This window comes from Zootoca vivipara, chromosome 9, assembly GCF_965207765.1.
Source record: "Zootoca vivipara chromosome 9, rZooViv2.hap1.1, whole genome shotgun sequence".
NCBI lineage: Eukaryota > Metazoa > Chordata > Lepidosauria > Squamata > Lacertidae > Zootoca > Zootoca vivipara.
In genome coordinates this window covers 64,988,391-64,997,085 of record NC_142592.1, presented here as the reverse complement: position 1 = coordinate 64,997,085, position 8,695 = coordinate 64,988,391, and the positions used below count along the sequence as shown (strand labels likewise).

At 51.6% G+C, this 8,695-nt stretch overlaps 1 pseudogene across 1 annotated transcript; it reads left to right on the top strand.

Moving 5' to 3' along the window:
* Positions 1–236: 236 nt before the first annotated feature.
* On the top strand, positions 237–4,468 carry LOC118091528 (interferon-induced protein with tetratricopeptide repeats 5-like; annotated as a pseudogene). The gene is made up of 2 exons (XR_015945952.1): positions 237–348; positions 2,892–4,468. The product of XR_015945952.1 is annotated as an interferon-induced protein with tetratricopeptide repeats 5-like (transcript).
* Positions 4,469–8,695: the final 4,227 nt, after the last annotated feature.

Below are 8,695 nucleotides of genomic sequence, written 5' to 3'. Positions count from 1 at the left end.
AGGAGAACGGAGGTACTATTTTACCTTTTGGCCCCCCGTTTAAACCGTGATTTATTCATGTCCGCGAGTGGCCGGCTACAATGTTGTGCTTGGAGGCTTTCCAAGCAGCCAAGCAAACCCGTCTTTGCAAGAACCAAGCAACATTCCTCTCCAGAAGGAAGAAATGAATCTCTCTTTTGAGTTTCGGTTTCTGTTCTGCCGGAGGAGGCTCACTGCGTTGTTATAGAAACAGAGAGCGAGGCAAAACTTTGCCGACAGAGGTAGCGTCCTGCAGACTGCTGGCCCGCTGGCGAGGGAAAGTTTTCTTCCTGCGGAATTCAACCTCCTCTCTGGGAAAGGAAAAATGAGGTAAACAGTGACTCCTGCATAGATCAGACTCCTCCCGCTTAATGACCTCCCGTTCTGCATTTTGTGCAGCAGGAGTTAGAATCCTAGAATGGGAGCCCCCTGCAATGCAAGTTGGATGTTGCTGGACTCCAGCTTCAGCAGCCAGCATGGCCAAGGGCAAAGGGAGCTGGAGTCCCGCGACATCAGGAGAGCAGCAGCTGTGGCTCAGTGGTTAGAGCACCTGCTTTGCATGCAGAAGATCTCAGGGTTGGACTAGATGACCCTCGGGCACCCTTGCAACTCTAAAATTCTGTGGTCCCCTGATGGCATCTGCAGGTAGGGCTGGAGATAGGATTGTGCAACTGTAGAGTTGGAAGCGTTCCCATGGGTCATCTAGTCCAACCTCTGCAATGCAAGGATCTTTTACCCAACGTGGGGCTCGAACCTACAACCCTGAAATCAAGAGTCTCATGCTCTACTGACGGAGCTGTTATTCTGACACTCTATGGCCAAATCTAGGGAGTAGGAGGAAGCACCTGCTCTGGGTGGGTGGGGCCTAGAGGTAAAAGTGGGCGGGGCAACAGGTGTGATTTTTCCTTTTTGGCAAGAGGCCACATTCCGGTCACACCTAAGTCTAAATCCAAAATCCTCTGAACCCTTTTGAGCAAAGAACTCCTGCCTGCAGGACCCCTTCACCCTTTCTGTCTCTTTTTTATTTATAGTTTTCATTTGACTTTTAAAATTTATGTTTCAATATATTCATTTAAACAGCCTCAAATCAATGACTTCCCTTCTTCTCTTTCCATTTGTTCATTTTGCCTACCGTAGATCCCTGCATATTTTAAATGACCTAAACCATTCAGTATTCCATTGTTACACCATCAAAATTTATTTGCACTGTTGAATTTATCTTAATGCTGCCAGCGTTTTTAAAGGTACACAATTTTCACCCATATAATCAGTAAACATTTTTCCAGTCTTCTTTAAACGTATGTCCTTCTTGTTCTCTTATTCTGTATTTCAAATCTGCAAGCTGCCTTGATTCCATCTGTTTAAGTTGCCATTCTCCTTTGGTTGGGACCTTGCTCAATTTTCGATTTTGGGGCTAACAAAACACAGGCCGCAGTAGTGGCATAAGTAAATAACCCTTTTTGATACCTAGGAATTTCCCTCTGAATTATCCCCAACAAAAAGACTCTGGGTTTTGTTTTGTTTCTGAAAGGTACTTTTAAACATTTCCCCCCATTCATTATACAGTTGTAGCTTGGAAGTCGAACAGAATCCATTCCAGAAGTCCGTTCGACTGCCAAAGCGCGGCTTCCGATTGGCTGCAGGAAGCTGCTGCAGCCAATCGGAAGCCCCGTTGGACATTCGGCTTCTGAAAGAACGTTCGAAAACTGGATACCCCCTCCCAGTTTTCAAACGTTCACGAGCCAAAACGTTCGATTCCAAAAGCGTTTGGGAGCTGAGGTACGACTGTACAGTGGTACCTCCGGTTGCGAACGGGATCCATTCCGGAGCTCTGGTCGGATCCTGAAGAATTTGCAACCGGGGGTGCTGCTTCTGCGCATGCACACGGCAGTGCGGCACGGTTTGGCGCTTCTGCGCATGCTTGCACAGCGAAACCTGGAGAAATACTTCCAGGTTTGCCACATACATATCCCGAAGGATACGTATGAACGTAAGTAGAGTTACCACTGTTATAAGAATTTTGAGGTCATATATATATATATATATATATATATATATATATATATATATAATTGTTCATAAAACATGTACATGAATGTACAGGCACATGTCTGAAGCAGCACAGGAAGACAGGCCTTTCTGACACCATTTTGACTCTCTCTCTGACCAGGTGTTCCTCTGCAAGGAAGAAGGGGGGTGGGGGGAACCTTCTCATTGTCTCAGGAATTAAAGTGATAACCCTGGCATCCTGGTACCTGAGTGCCAGACAAAAGGGTGTGATTAACTTGGCTGGGAAACAGGGAAATGTAAATATCTCTCAATTTTGTTTATTAGGTTTTGGGGGCAGGGGGCAGGGTCCAGACTGCTCAGATTACTGCCACCAGACCTCCCCTTTCAAGATGTACCTATGATGAATCTAGGGAGGGGGGTCTTGGGCTACACCCCTTCTGTGACATATGGATGATGCTTCTGGGGGGGTGGGCTGAAACCAATTTCAAATTTCTTTTTAAGGGCAAGACACCTCTGTTTGGTGTTCCTTCCTTGTTCTCCTGCGTGAGAGGCAGGACCCTGTTGCAACAGTTTCTATTCTTTAATAAACTGTACTTTGCTTTTGACAGCCTTAGTTTGGTCTCTGTCATTCTACGGCCAGCGGCAACATCGTGCCTGCTTGCCTGGATCCTTGGGCTCTCCCTGGGTCAGGATCCATTTCTCTGGGTTCATAGGAACCAGCTTAAAATTTTACTTCACCACTATATATTATTTCAAGAGTGTCCCTCACACTTTCTCAATCTCCCTCCCTCCCTCCCTCCCTCCTTCACGCTTTCTCAATCTCCCTCCCTCCCTCCCTCCCTCCTTGCTTCTTCCCTCTGCAGCCGACCACTGAGGTCGAAGCTGGAGAGCTTGCAGTGCCATTTCACCTGGGATTTCGAGATCAAGGACAAGGTGGAAGCAGTGCACATCCTGCAGACGCTGGCCCCAAAGGCGCAGCACACCCCACACCCCAATCGAGGCACCTACCTTGCCATGAGGGGCTACCTCCAGCACCTGCAGGGGAACTACAAGGAGGCCCTTGACAGCCTCCGAGAAGCAGAGGGGGCTCTGAAGCGGGACCACCCTGCCAACTTCTCCCGCCAGGCCCTGGTGACCTATGGCAACTATGCCTGGATCTATTACCGCTTGGTCAATTATGACATGGTGGACCTCTACCTGGGACGCATCCACGACATCTGCCGGTCCTTGGGCAGCCCAGAGGCTTACTCTGCGATGATCCCTGAAATCTATGCTCAGAAAGGCTGGTCCCTCCTGGCCGGAGGCTTCCGGAATGGGGATGAGGCCGCAGAATGTTTCCGGAAGGCGCTGGAGGTCGAAGAGTCCAATGAGGAGTTCCAGGCTGGACTGGCCGTCTCCGTTTATGCCTCCTGGACTCATTCCCCTAATGCTGAACAACGGGAAGAAGCCCAGAAGTTGCTGGAAGAAGTCATTGTTCGCCAGCCACAGAACTATGAAGCCAAAGCTTATTTGGCTCAGGCACTTAGGGATGTGGATACGGAAAGAGCGCTCTGCCTCGCGGACGATGTTGCCCAGGAGAGCATGAACCCCGAAGTCCTCCGAATCATCTGCAAGCTGCTCAGGCCACAATTCCTTCCCCGTACCATTTCCATTCTGAAGAAGGCCATCGCCCTAGATCACGGCTACCATCTCCTACACTACGACCTTGGCCTGTGCTACCTGAAGCAGTTGGCGAGCCCTCCAGGTGATGTCAGAGAAGAAGCTGTTGAGGCTGCCATCGAGAGCTTCAAGCGCGCACTGGAGATGGATCCTTCCTCCATCTTCACCCGGCTGAAGCTGGCGAAGGTTTACGGCGAGAGGTCCGCCGGCTTACGAGGAAGAGATCTACCTGAACCTGATGGAGGAGCTCCCGGGAGCCAGCAATAGATGCCAGCAGTCGATCTACATGAACTGGGGGGATTTCCTCCTCCACAAGAAGGGGATGAAGAGTCAGGCCCTAGAGATGTACCAGGCGGCCGCCAGGATCCCTACAGACCATTCATTTGAGAGGCTGCAGCTGGAAATTTGCCTGAAGAAGCTGGCGAGTATGTTCAGGGAAGACGGAGAAATGGGCCAGGCGAGAGCTATCTACAGCTTCCTTGAAGAAACGGGGCTTCAACAGGACGGATGGTGGCAAAGGGGTTCCTGGCAAAAGAGTGGCAGGGCCCAGCAGTGAAGGACCTCCACACTTACACACTTGCAAAGAGGCAGGGGGTTGTGGCTCCTTCCTTCCAGTTTTGGCTCTTCCTGCAGCCTCTGAACCCCTGGATCCTCTTACAGGAGTTTTTGCTGGAGGAAAGCTGGTTTCCTTAAAGTTTCATTGCATTCCCCTCCCTGCACTAAAGGGGGGGGGAGAGAGCTTCCAGTTGTGTTTATCTGCAATAAAGTGTTGTTTTTTGTAGAAGTTGCATTGCTTTTATTACTATTACTATTATTGCTACTTTTAGTTGTAGGCGGAAAGTCCTGGATCCAGCAAGGGTTAAAATCTGATGGAGGATTCCATTGCTGAACCAAAGGAGCAAGTTTCTTTGTGGAATAATGGCAGTAGTTGCGCTAAGTACTGCCATTCCTTCTCTTGAATAGGCCAGGGTTTCCCAAGCTTTTTTTTTTCAGACTATAACTCCCATCATATCTAGCTAGCAGGGTGTTAAGTCTGCAAGTCCCTCCCATCCTGGGCTGAGGTTGTATAGATGTTGTGCAAATAAACCATATATCCTAAAGACACCACGGTCTCCAGTGTTGCTCATTCCAAGGAAACCGCTCGGAGATTGCAGTGGCATGTAACAGCATGGTAACCACATATTGCTTGCCCGTCCCCCTAAGGTCCTAGGGTGGGTTGCAATCGTGAAAGTTATTAATATATCAAAAGATGGCATTGCACAATATTGCAAACAGTTTAAAGCCATAGGAATTGCCGGGGGTTGAAACAGATTAGCCTTTGGGTCCCTTCCAACTAATTGAAGAAGTGAGGTGGGCATTCATAAGATACACTTCGGGGTTAAAATGCCACAGGTGGTGCTTGCGCTGAGACTCTGCTGTGTCTCAGCTCCACAACAAACACCAGGGAGAACATGGGAAGAGAGCCATGCTTCGGGAAGTTTCCCTGCGCCAGTCTCAAGCCTGCCGTCGTCTTGCTCGGCACCCACATATTTCAGCAAGGCTTGTTCAAGAGAACCAGGAAACCTTCAGCGGAGCTCTGCGGTGCCAGATGATTTTGGGAATGCTCAGGGTGGCAGGAGAGGGTATATTGTTTATTAATATCCTTCCTAACTTGCACTAGCAAGTTCCTTTACTTAGCAGAGTTTACCATCCCCCTTTTTACATGTACAGCAGATAGCTGGTTGCAGGCTCGTGTGAGCCTCTCACTATTATACGTTCCTGGTAATTTCCCTTGAATGCCTCTTAAAATAAAGACACCACAATCTTATTCAAAGTCAATAAGAGAAGATTACTCACATCTGTTCACAGTTGGATTCCTGAAGGCAGACTTGGTTTACAAATATGTCCATGTGGATCTATCCAGGTTATTTGTTAAACAGCTTCACAGTGCCAAACTAGGAGATAAAAATCACATCAAATTTGGATTTGATCTGGATCCAACCTATTACATTTTGTCAACATAAAAAAACTCAGGTTTTTTGCTCATTATTCAAAATTAACCTTGATTAACCAGGGGAAGGAATGCAGACAAGTGGAGAAGAGGGAGATGAGGGTCTCTTTTTTTGCAATATAGCAGCCTAAGGAAGCATTCCAAATTTCATACAACTGTGTCATCGCCCTACCACATTCCACAAACCCTGTGTTCTCTGGGGCGGCTCATAAACATTAGGCTGAAAATCCAATTTTGTATATTTGAAGGGACATTACTTCCCCAACATTTCAAGATTATTATTGTTACTACCGGTATTATCTTATCAAGCTACTTGCGACCACTACATTTGTGTATTTTCTAGAACTCTAACAACATTTTTAAAAATACTTAGAAATATTATTTCCGGAATGAAAGAAACAAGAATAAATCATATCATAATTTGGAAAAGATAAACATCTTGCCACAGTGGTACTATGTTACAGCAGTTCCATAATATATCCTTTAGGAAGGTATTGGAAGAATACCTGGAGGAGAGAAGACTGAGAGGTGATATGATAGCCATCTTCAAACATCTAAAGGGCTGATGCATGGAAGATGTTGCAAGTTTGTTTTCTGTGGCTGCAGAGGACAGACCCGAGTCAATGGATTCAAGTGACAAGAAAGGAGATTCCTACTAGAGATTAGGAAGAACCTTCCAGCAGTAAGAGGTTGTTAGGAGTCCAGGTTCCCAGCTTGATAACACAGTAACCGTAGGTAATTAAAAAGGAGTATTTATTGCAATGAGAAGAGAAGACTCCCTGGAAAAGACCCTGATGCTGGGAAAAATGGAGGGCACAAGGAGAAGGGGATGACAGAGGATGAAATGGTTGGACAGTGTTCTCGAAGCTACGAACATGTGTCCGACCAAACTGCGGGAGGCAGTGGAAGACAGGAGTGCCTGGCGTGCTATGGTCCATGGGGTCACGAAGAGTCGGACATGACTAAACAACAACAACAACATTTATTGCAAAACAAACAGATAGTCCCTGGTGGCTCTGAAAAATCCTCCAGCGCCATTACTCAAGATGACCCTTCTGAAGACTCCTTTCGGCGTCGACAGAAGATATTGAACTTCAAGGGCATACCCACCCCGGGGCAAGTTAGGGCAGCTGCCCTACTCTAGAAGCCAGCTGCCCCCCCCAAGCTAAAAAGAAAGAAGAAATCTCAATGCAAAAAGCGGGGTGCGCGGCCCCAGCCAGAAAGAAACAGACCAGCCCTCCCCCCTTTCCCCTTTCCATAACCCATCGCACTTTCTCCTCTCCCCCTCCCACTATCGAGCTGCAAAAGCGGTGGGGTGTAAACGTAAGAGACGGCGGGATCCTCGCTTGTTCTCGCCACCCCACCCCGACCACCCCCACCAAGAAGTCACTTCTTTGTAGAAACAGACACTCCCCCAATTCGAAATACAGTCAGTCAGCAGCAGCAAACGCACACACACACACACACACACTGCAGGCTCCTTCAACCCTTCCAAGATCCTCCCTCCCCCCACTTTCTCCCCAGATCGAGGCACTCACACTCACTTTTCTGGCTGGGTGCCTTGATGTCTATGCAGAGCAGCTGCAGGGGCAGCTCAGCCAGGGACAGTGGCTGCGGAGCCAGCCCAGGAGGCACAGTGGGGAGCCGGGTGGGAAGCAGAGGAGGAGGAGGCTGAGCCGTCTGCGCTCGGGGCAGAAACAGCGCACCTGGGGGATGGGGCGAGCTGCCCAGAGGGGCGACCAGTGCCGTGGGCAGGGGGGCAGGAGGGGGCAATTGCCCCCCTAGAAGCAAAAGGCTAAGGGGCGCAGCGTGGCAGCCCCAGGCTCCGGCTCCCAGCGCAAAGCTCCAGAGGCGCGAGGGGAGTGTAAGTGGAGGAGGCAGCCACAGGCTCGCGTTCCCCGCGCACCTCTGGAGCTTCGCGCCGGGAACAAGAGCCTGGGGCTGCCTCCTCAGAAGAGCTGGGAGGACGCAGGCCATGTAGCCCCGCCCACATTCCCACTGTGGCCCCTCCCCTCCCGCCCCTTGCCCCCGCCCCTTGCCCCCCCTAATTTTGATCCTGGGTACGCCCCTGTTGAACTTACGACCTTTTCGTCTCTTGTTTTCCCATTCACCTACTCTTCAGAGTTAGTGGATCAGCTCCAACCTCTTCCTGTTCTGCAAGGCTGTCCAAGGGCGTACCCACCATGCGACAAGTTAGGGCAGCTGCCCTACTCTAGAAGCAGGGCTGGTGGGCAGAGGCGGAGCACAGCCCGGCGGAGCGCGAGTTCGCCATTCCCGCCGCACCGCGCCGCACCCTCCCTCCAGCTCCCCGGCGCGCCCTCAGGCAAGGCCAAGCGCGGCGTGGAACCAGGGAGCGCGGCGCGGTGGGCGGGAACGCCGAACTCGCGCTCCGCTGGGCTGGGCTCCGCCTCCGCCCACCAGCCCTGCTGCTAGGGAGGGGCACAGCCCGGCGGAGCGCGAGTTCGCCGTTCCCGCCCGCCGCGCTGCGCCCTCCCTCCAGCTCCCCGTCGCGCCCTCTGGCAAGGCCAAGCGCGGCGGGGAACCAGAGAGCGCGGCGCGGCGGGTAGGAACGCTGAACTCGCGCTCCGCTGGGCTGGGCTCCGCCTCCGCCCACCAGCCCTGCTGCTAGGGAGGGGCACAGCCCGGCGGAGCGCGAGTTCGCCGTTCCCACCCGCCGTGCTGCGCCCTCCCTCCAGCTCCCCGTTGCGCCCTCTGGCAAGGCCAAGCGCGGCGGGGAACCAGAGAGCGCGGCGCGGCGGGCGGGAACGCTGAACCCGCGCTCCGCTGGGCTGGGCTCCGCCTCCGCCCACCAGCCCTGCTTCTAGGGAGGGGCACAGCCCGGCGGAGCGCGAGTTCGCTGTTCCCGCCCACTTTGTGGCCCCTCCCCTTCCGTGCCTTGGCCCCTCCCCTTGCCCCCCCCCTAGTTTTGATCCTGGGTACGCCCATGAGGCTGTCTCTGAGTCTATTTGCGCCTGTTTGTGTTTCCGGTGAGCTTTGGCTGTGTTCTAGCCTGCTGTC